The sequence below is a fragment of the Trachypithecus francoisi genome, unplaced genomic scaffold, assembly GCF_009764315.1.
Source record: "Trachypithecus francoisi isolate TF-2019V2 unplaced genomic scaffold, Tfra_2.0 Lachesis_group11, whole genome shotgun sequence".
Classification (NCBI taxonomy): Eukaryota; Metazoa; Chordata; class Mammalia; order Primates; family Cercopithecidae; genus Trachypithecus; species Trachypithecus francoisi.
Genome location: NW_022681456.1, coordinates 59142348 through 59152088, shown reverse-complemented (window position 1 = coordinate 59152088; position 9741 = coordinate 59142348). Strand labels below are relative to the sequence as shown.

The window sequence follows — 9741 nt, the reverse complement described above, 5'->3', positions numbered from 1 at the left end:
TTGAAAAATAATTCTTCTAAATTGTCTTTTAATTGTGATTTTATATCAAAATCGCCATCAAGTGTATCAAAAACCTTGTGTCAATGTCACTCAATTCACTTACCTGTAAATAACTCTTTAAAAACAGAACTGTATAATGACAAAGTATGTCTGATGGATCATCTTTCCTTTTGTCTATTTTGTTTATAGGTGATATGTTTGCATGGTAAAAATGACAAAAAACCCTGCCTTATGAAGTACAATAATAAATACATCCTTCATTTGATTAATTTTCTCAAAACACAACTTCTTTCCACAGCAATAGTGTTATCAGTCACTTGTGCATCCTCCAGCCTCAAAGATCTTCTGTGCACATATATCTTTTGCTCGTATAAATAGCACTATATTATACCTTGTTCCACACCTTACCTTTCTTACTCAACAATATATCTTTTGAGATTCTTCCATATTGTTATGTATTAATAACCTCATCTTTAAAATGGCTGATAGTGTTTTAGTATGTGAATTTATCATTATTTAGTAGACCAATTCCCTGTTGATAGCTATTTAGGCTTACTTGGTTTTCCTATGCCGTTACAAATAATGTTTCAATGAATATCTGTGTATGTACATAGACATTGTAGAAAGAATTGTATATGTGTTTTACATATTTATTGTCAAATTTTATCCATAGAAATTATTCCAATTTAAAACCCTACCAAATCCCACAAGATACAGATAAGATTGTATTTCCAAAATGTTTTAACTGAATTCTCCACTATATGTGCTGGTTACCAAAGGGCCCTGTGTTGTATTTAGTTCATCTAAAAATAACAAATTTGATATTAAAAATAGTAATAACTGATAAGGGGTTCCTACATGTGAAGCATCATATCATATTACATTTCTGTAAAGTTTACGTTACTGTCATATTAATCCTTTACAATAATAATAGTCTCACTTTCTTTTTAATAGATAAAAAATTAGAGCAATACAGAGTTCCTAGGGACACATAGCTTGAAACTGGTAAAGACTGTAGTCACTTCCTAAGAAGCTACATTGCATTGCTAATAAACTCATTTATTAGTCAGAAATTCTAAGTTATGTAGTAATAATAACTTCCAAATCTCAGTAACATTTAAAAGTTGATTTTCATGTGTGCAGTGCACAGCAGGTCCAGGAGATTCTCTAGGGAAGTTTTCCCTCTGTAGTGCTCAGTGCCTCACCTCCACATTAGCATGTGCTTCCCTAATCACCAAGGCGGAGGAAGACAGTACATCTCTTTTTCTTTTTTTTCTTTTCTTTTCTTTTTTCTTTCATTTTCTTTCTCTCTCTGTCTCTTTCTTTCTTTCATGCAAAGTTTTATTTTTAAACTTTTAAAATTTGAAAACAACTAACTTACATTAAATAATACAGTTTCCAAAGCTGAACGTGCTCACTTAGAGCTTAGTTTTTCTGCTTGAAGTACAAACGCAATTTCCTAACACTCCTAGGTGGGAACACTACTGTTTGAAGATCTCTGATTAGATGAACTGATCGATTTCAGTTGGTAACATCCCTTTTTCTTCCTTAGTAAGAGTTGAAAAAATTCTACAATAGATGCATTTTCCTAGTTTTACACCGATAATTTCATCCAAATGTCTCCTGGGAAGCATAGACCATGTACAGGAATCCACCTTCATCCTTCTCACTCTCATACACCTCTGAGATTGGTGTGGAGGCGCTCACCATGCTGTGTCCCCCTTCGCTGACAGGAAGAAGGCTTGAGTAGCACTGAGCTGTAAGCGCTTTCTAATTATCTTGATGAGCTTACTGACGTTGACGTGGTCAGGTACAAGGAACCTCGTTTTATTCAGGACAGGAAGCTGTTTTTCACCCTTGTATCATTCTATTATCACCGGGATTTTGGTTGGATGCTGCACTCGAATAAGTCGGACATCTACCCTTCGTTGGAAGGTGTGGCGCTTCTCGAAGGTCTCCGACCACATGGTGCTGGGGTCTGGACGCGAGGGTCCCAGCGGCTCCCAGGGCGGGGGTGGGGGCGGCGGCGGGGGCGAGGGCGGATGCGGCTCTCCATCTCATTTTCTTCAAACGCTGTGGAGACATCATACGGAAGAAGGAAGTATAAACCTACTGATAATGATGATGGCAATAATGACAATAACCTTTTATATAGCATATCTGTGTACAAGTCACTGTTTTTTGGGCTTTGTACATACAGTCATGCCCGGTTTGATGATAGGGGTACTTTGTAAGAAATGCGTCAGTAGGCAATTCTGTCTTTGGCAAACATCATACAGTATTTACCCAAAACAAACCTACATAGTATAGACTACCACACACCTAGGCTATTGGGTATAGCCCATTGCTCCTTGGCTGCAAGCCTATACAGCATGTTAGTGTACTGAATACTGTAGACAACTGTAACACAATGGTAAGTATTTATGTATTTAAACATATCTAAATACAGAAAAAGTGGAATGAAAATAGATTATAAGAGATAAAAATTGGCACACCTATATAGGGCACTTATCATGAATGGAACTTGAAGGACAGGAAGTTGCTCTCCGTGAGTCAGTGAGTGAGTGATGAGCGAATATGAAGGCCTAGAACATTGTTGTACACTACTGTAGACCTTATAAACACTGCACACTTAGGCTACATTAAATTTGTTTTAACTTTTTCCGTTAATAATAAATTAACCTTAGCTTGCTATAATATTTTTCTGTAGAAACTTTCTTTTTAATTTGTTCTTTTGTAGTAACACTTAGCTTAAAACCTAAACATGGTTTTATATCCTTATTCTATAAGCTTTTTTCTATATTGAAGTTTTATTTTTTGTTTTAAAACATTTCTGTAAAATCTAACACACAAACACATCCAACTGCCCGAATTTACACAGGGTCAGGATCATCAGTATCACTGTTTTGCACCTCTACATCTTGTCCCTTTTGAAGGTCTTCAGGATCAGTAACACACAGGGAGCTGTCATCTCCCATGATAACACTGCCTTCTTCTGGAATACCTCCTGAAAGACTTGTCTGAGGCTATTTTATAGTTAACTATTTTTTTAATAAGTAAAAGGAGTATACTCTAAAATAATGCTAGATGTGTAATATAGTAAATACATAAACCAGTAACATAGTCATTTATTATCATTATCAAGCATTGAATACTGTACACAATTGTGTGTGCTATACTTTTATATACAACTGATAGTGTAGTAGGTTTACACCAGTATCACCACAAGCACGTGAGTAGTACAGTGCCCTATGAGCTTAAGACAGCTACAACATCACCAAGTGACAGAAAATTTCTAGCTCCATTATAATAGTATGGGATCACTGTAGTGTATTCATTCTGTCATTGACCAAAATATCACTACTCAGTGCATGACTGTCTTTGGTACAATGCTATGAATACTAACCCTGGTTTACAGTTGAGGAAACTAGATGAGGTTTTTCTAGTTTCCTAGTATATTGAGAAAGTCAAACCCAAAAGTGACCACAAAGGAATCTTTTTCTCATTTCAGATTTTAAACATAGGAAGTACGTGTGTATGTGTGTTTGTATGCGAAATAAATTTTTAAAAATGCCCACACAGAATATTCAAGTTCCACTTTGTACTTCTTTGAGAAATTGGTCAAATTGAGGCAATTTGGAAGAAGCTATCCAATCAGACTTTATTTGTGTAGGAAATCACAACTAGTAAGTTAGAGGAACGTAAGGGTTTGAGTCAGCAACATTTGGTTTCACTCTTGATTGACTATATTTTTAGTTCTACTTACATTTACACTTCTTATCTTTACATATGCTACTAACAATTTATGTAAAATGCATGTAAAAATTTGCTAGGCTAAAACATTACTAGCACATATTTCTAGTTAGTATTTTTCCAGCATGGACAGCTTAATGTCCTTGAGAACATACCTGGGAAGATGACATAGGATTTCATACGGCGATCAGCTCTCTACAGGGAGAGGAGATTATATACATTCTATTAGTCTCATAGTTACCCAAGGTGACTGAGCTGGATGACAATGTTAATGCACTCTTTTTCTTTTGGCTTTTTCTAGTTGGATTCAGGCTACCTGATATAGTATTTCTGTCCAGAATCAAAGGCCTTCATGGCTTCCCAGTGAAGCCTCAGACAAAAAATTGGAGATGAGAAAAAAGACAAGGTTGTCACTTCTTAGAGAAATCATTAGCTATGAGACAAATAAAATAGAGGACAAAGAATGGAAAATGTTTTCAGAATCAGGACAACCTTGTGGTATAATGTTCTTGACCTTCAGAAATAAAAATAAAAGATATAAATGGAGTAAGAAAAAATTATTAAGGAGGCACCAGCGTGATCTAGAACTGACTCACACCTTAAGCAGGGAAAACGCTCACAGAAAGGCAGGTGAGGAGGAATGAGGGAGATTTCAAGCAAAGGCGACAGTGTTGAATAATTTAAATTGCTTATTAATTTTTTGTACAGTACTGATTTTTCTGTTCCATTATGATAAATTTCAAACCAGAGAAACTGCTTTACAATAAATATGACACAAATAGGTAGAATTTTTGTAGATTTTGATCAGAGGAATAAAACTTTTTTGTGTGAGATAATTCTATAAATTTTGCACAGGTTTGATTAGAGGGGAGAAAGAAAATTTCAAGTTTTAAAAACAGCCAAAAGGATGTAGCAATATCTAGGTCTAAGATAGGCATAACATAGGCTCGAGCAGTGATGATGACATTGATGGAGACAAAGAAAAATGCAAGATGAAACTGAAAGGAGAGGCTGGGCACAATGACTGAAGCCTGTAATCCCAGCACTTCGGGAAGCTGGCAGATCACCTGAGGCCAGGAGTTTGAGGCCAGTTGGCCAACATGGTGAGAAATCTGTCTCTACTAAAAATACAAAAATTAGCTGGGCGTGGTGGTGTGTGCCTGTAATCCCAGCTACCCAGGGGGCTGAGGCAGCTGGAACCTGGGAGGCAGAGGCTGCGGTGAGCCGAGATTGAGTCACTGCACCGCAGCCTGGGTGACAGAGCAAAACTCTGTCTCAAAAAAAAAAAAAAAAAAAAAAAGTGGAGAGGAAAAACTACAGAACTGTAAATAAAAATTCATTTCTTCACTAAAAGTCCTAAAGATAAGCAATCTGTTATTGTTACTATAATATGATATATATTTTAGTAAGAATCACAGTAAAGGGGGGGAAATACCACTTTCAAAAGAAAAATCTACCATGAAAGTAAGTAAACGGAAAAATAAGTTCCTGATGTTTAAGTTGTAGTTGTCTGAATGTTTGCTGTGGTGAAAACAAATAAACAAATCAAATGATAACAAATTAACAGGAACAAATATGCAGTTTTTCAGACATCATTGTGATGTATTAATGGCTGTTGTATAGCAAACATAAAGAAAAATTACAGGAAGGAAGAAATAAAAGAAGAAAACTGAAAATTATCTTGGTTACATATTTTTAGTATGTTTTCAGGTGACTACTCTTTGCAATGCTCATAATGACTCTGAAATTGATTTTGCATACTCATAGAGATAGAAAGGTCTAAGTATTCCGAAATTCATTTAATTTTATGAAATCAAATATTTCTGTTTTGCATTAGCAGAGACACAGAGATTAATTTAAAAGTTAGTTGAGATAGTTTTAAGGTTATATTTTAGAGTTTTTTGATTGGAATAATAGAATAAAGCAGTACATTTACAAAGGTACACCTAGGAACTAAATTGGATGTGTTTTCTCTTCAACACATACAAACTATAGCAAACAATTGTATATTTTTTGGCTTATAACAATTTCAAGAGAATTTTAAGTCAATTAAAGTGAAATTGGCAACTCTTTTAATTTGATACTATTTTTATGCAAATATGTTTAGTAATAAAAAAGAAGTGAAGTACAGAAAATGCAATTTGGAAAACAAAGCTGTTTCTAATTGCAACATTTGTCAAATCTCTTTAGGACTGAGCAGTTCTAAGAATGATTCTTTGTGCATGAATGACTGAGAAAACACAAATTCAAATAAATGATTGGTTCTAGCAATGATTAGGTAGGTGGATAAAAATTTTATCATTTAGTTTGGCATTGCTAAGTGAGGAAGGGTTGATTTATATGAATTAGCATTAGCTACAAAGCATTTAATTTGGTCCTAGTAAATTGTAAATCTTAAAAAATGAAATCAATATTTTTCTAATAAATTTTAATATTTTATGAAGTTTCTGTAGAAATCTCATGCAAATATTTGCAGATCTAAGTTTTTAATTATATATTTAAATAAGTAATAAATACCACAGAATTACAGAATTGGAATAATGAACTTAAACTAAAGCCAGAACTCAAATATATTAAGACATAAACCAAAAGGTTCAGAATGAGGGAGTTTGGTTCTTAACTAGAGTAGCCAGTAAGTAGTTTGTCTCTACATGGTGTTATAGATGTGTAATGCTTCCTCTATAGCCTTTACACAGAAGAATTGAACAGAAAGATGTCAATTTTATCAGATCTGTGTAGGAGAAAATATCTCCATAAATGTGATAGAAAAAAAAACAAGTCTACTTTATCACTGAATAGCAATGTTCTACCAGGATTTCTCCCAGCAATTTGAGAAACAAGATTTTGCTTGCAGATTATCCAAATATAACAATATCATGTTCAACAGATGCTCTTCAAGAAGCAGGTTATTGACTTCATAATGTGGTGTTATAATCAGGAATGAATGAAAAATATCTACATTATTATGATTTATATTTGTTTCTTAGAATATACCTTGGAATGTAAATTCAGTTTATTCTCTACCATTCTGGTGTTTGAATTGAGCAGTTTATGTAATTGACACATTCTGAATCACAGTGTTGAGTGATTATGAATTAATCATTAATAACTGATGATACTTATGATACAAAATAGAAAAATACAAACACAAATCTAGGGACTGATCATTTTACAAGAGTCCCTTTAGTTATCTTTCTGGAATTTTTTTAATGAATTCAGTGTCATTCAAAGGTGTTCCCTTTTAATTATAAAAATATTACCCTTTTAAGATTTTAAAAAATTAATGTGCCATTTCAAAACTTAAAGATCTACTATATTTAGAACCACCCCATCTACAAAATTTCTAAAATATATTTTGATTAATTGTCTCTTCATGCACGATTTGCCCTTCCTGAGAATCCTTTCTGTCCTAATAACTCTATTGTCTCTCCCCTCTCTAGTTCAGAGAAGCACTTAAGTGCCTACTATAGAACAAGCTCTGTGCTAAGTTAGAAAGATGCAAATATTTAAAAAAATAATGACCCTCAACCTTTTATATTCCAGTGGACTTAACAAATATATGACATACAACTTCAAATACTGTAAAAAGTGTTATTATTAACTCACAGAAGATGGCTACTTATCGCATCCAGAAGATTCAAGAAAATGTTCCTAGTGAAATAAAATAATACTTGAACTGAGATTTGAAAGATACTTAATGTTAGATAAAAGAGGCATGAAAATCCATTTTGAGGAGAGGAAATAGCAAAAGCACAAGTGCAGAGGCAAAGAGTAATATGAAATGTATCATGATCATTATAGGCAGATTGTTTTTTCTAGACTATAAAATGAATTCAGAACAAGAGGGGGTTGAGACTGGAGACATATGTGTGAGCCAAATTGTTTATATTGTTATTTAATCTCTATTTTGCTTCACAAATAAGGTAGAAATCTTTTGGAAAGATAGTGGAAGGCATAGTATATTTTCTACTTTAAAAATGTTTTTCTGTAAGTATTATAGGAAGGCTACAGTATAATGCTCTAACAGCATAATATGAGTTCTCATTATCCTTTAACAATAGTGTAGGATGATGAAATACTAATGATGATAGCATTATTGTCTGTAATTGCTTTGTCACTATTTACCCTAGCTCTCTGACTTTAACTCCTAAGAATCGTCAGTGGAGAGTACATAAATGTGTATTCCCCTTTCTTCATGTTTTTGTGGGGAGAGCCTTCCACCACAGTGCCGCTCCTGTACTCTTGTCTTGCCTTGCCTGTATTCTCACTCAGCAACCCGAAGCAAGTGGAAAGACATCTAATGGATGACTGGGGGATATGAACTGGTTACATGTGACTCAGCCTACTCTCATTCCTCTTCAGTTTTGCCTGCCGTCAGTACAAGGAGCTTCCCTGTATGTGTGTGTGTGTGTGTGTGTGTGTGTGTGTGTGTATTTGTGATATGGTTTGGCTGTGTCTCCACCCAAAATCTCATCTTGAATTTTAATCCACATAATCCCCACATATCCAGGAACTCACCAGGAGGAGGTACTTGGATCATGTGGACAGTTTTCCCCATGCTGTTCTCATTATAGTGAATGAGTTCTCACAATATCTTATGGTTTCATAAGTGTTTGGTAGTTCCTCTCGCATGCATTCTCCTTCCTGCTGCCTTGTGAAGGTGTCTTGCTTCCCCTTTGCCTTCAGCCATGATTGTAAGTTTCCTGAGGCCTCCCAGCCATGCTGCACTGTGAGTCAATTGAACCTTTCTTTTATAATTTACCCAGTCTCAAGCAGTTCCTTAGAGCAGTGTGAAAATGGACTAACACAGTGTGTATGTGTGCACGTATATACATTGTGAAGGCTGGGGATGTTGAGGTGTGCCAGTTAGTGGGTAATAAGGATAATTCAAAGGTCAACTGTTATAAGCTGACTTTACCAAATATTTAAGCATAGCATATGGACATGATTACAAGAGAAAATTTGTACTTTCCATCTACCTAGTCATTTCTCAGTTGGTTTCAACCTCAAACAGAGGAGAGAAGAGTGCTATGAATTAATCTTCTAAACCTCTAACATATATGAAGGAACCGGTTCATATGTATTCCTAATTGGAACTGGCCCATTTAAAGGTATGATTGGGACAGAAGATTTTGTGCACTTGTTTCCCTCTTCATTTCACTTAATTCCTGGAATCCATTCCAGTTGCTCATGTTGCCCAGTAGTCTCTCCAGGCTTCCTCTCCCTTCCTCAGATGCAGCTTCTATTCTGCTCTATTCTGCATGAAGATTTACATGCCTGTTTAATAATTTTTTTCTGGAGTAACAAGATAATAAGTAGTGATGAGTTTTTGAGCTGCCACTACTGAATAATAAATATGCAATTTAGCATATGTTCTCTGGATGCCAAATATCTTAATCCAAATATGTGACTCTAAAAGTAGAAAATTCACATTCAACGACAAGCTTTTGGAAAGTTACTTATGAGCAGATGGGCTTTTTGGTATGTTTGTGTTCCATCAAGTTGGAAACTAAATATTTCATCTAAATACAGGCATACCTGGTTTTATTGTGCTTTGCTTTACTGCACATTGCAGATACTGCATTTTTTAGAAATTGAAGTTTTTTGGCAATCCTGAGTCTAGCAAGTCTGTTGGCGCCATTTTACTAACAGTATGTGCTTACTCTTTGTCTGTATCACATTTTGGTAATTCTGATGGATCTGGGCAAAGTAAATTGAAAAACTTCTGGAAAAGATTCTCCAATCTAGACGCCATTCAGGACACTAGTGATTCATGTGTAGAGGTCAAAATAAAAATATTAGCTTGAGTTTGGAAGGAGTTGATTCTAACCTTCATGGCTGACTTTGAGGGGTTCAAGACTACAATGGTGGAAGTAACTGTCAAGTGTGGTGGAAATTATAAGAGAACTAGGATTAGAGGTGGAGTCTGAAGATATGAATGAATTGCTGCAATCTGATGATAAAATATCAATGGATGGAGAGTTTCTT

At 34.9% G+C, this 9741-nt stretch overlaps 1 pseudogene; it reads right to left on the bottom strand.

Moving 5' to 3' along the window:
- Positions 1-1362: 1362 nt before the first annotated feature.
- LOC117091022 lies at positions 1363-1967 on the bottom strand (annotated as a pseudogene).
- Positions 1968-9741: the final 7774 nt, after the last annotated feature.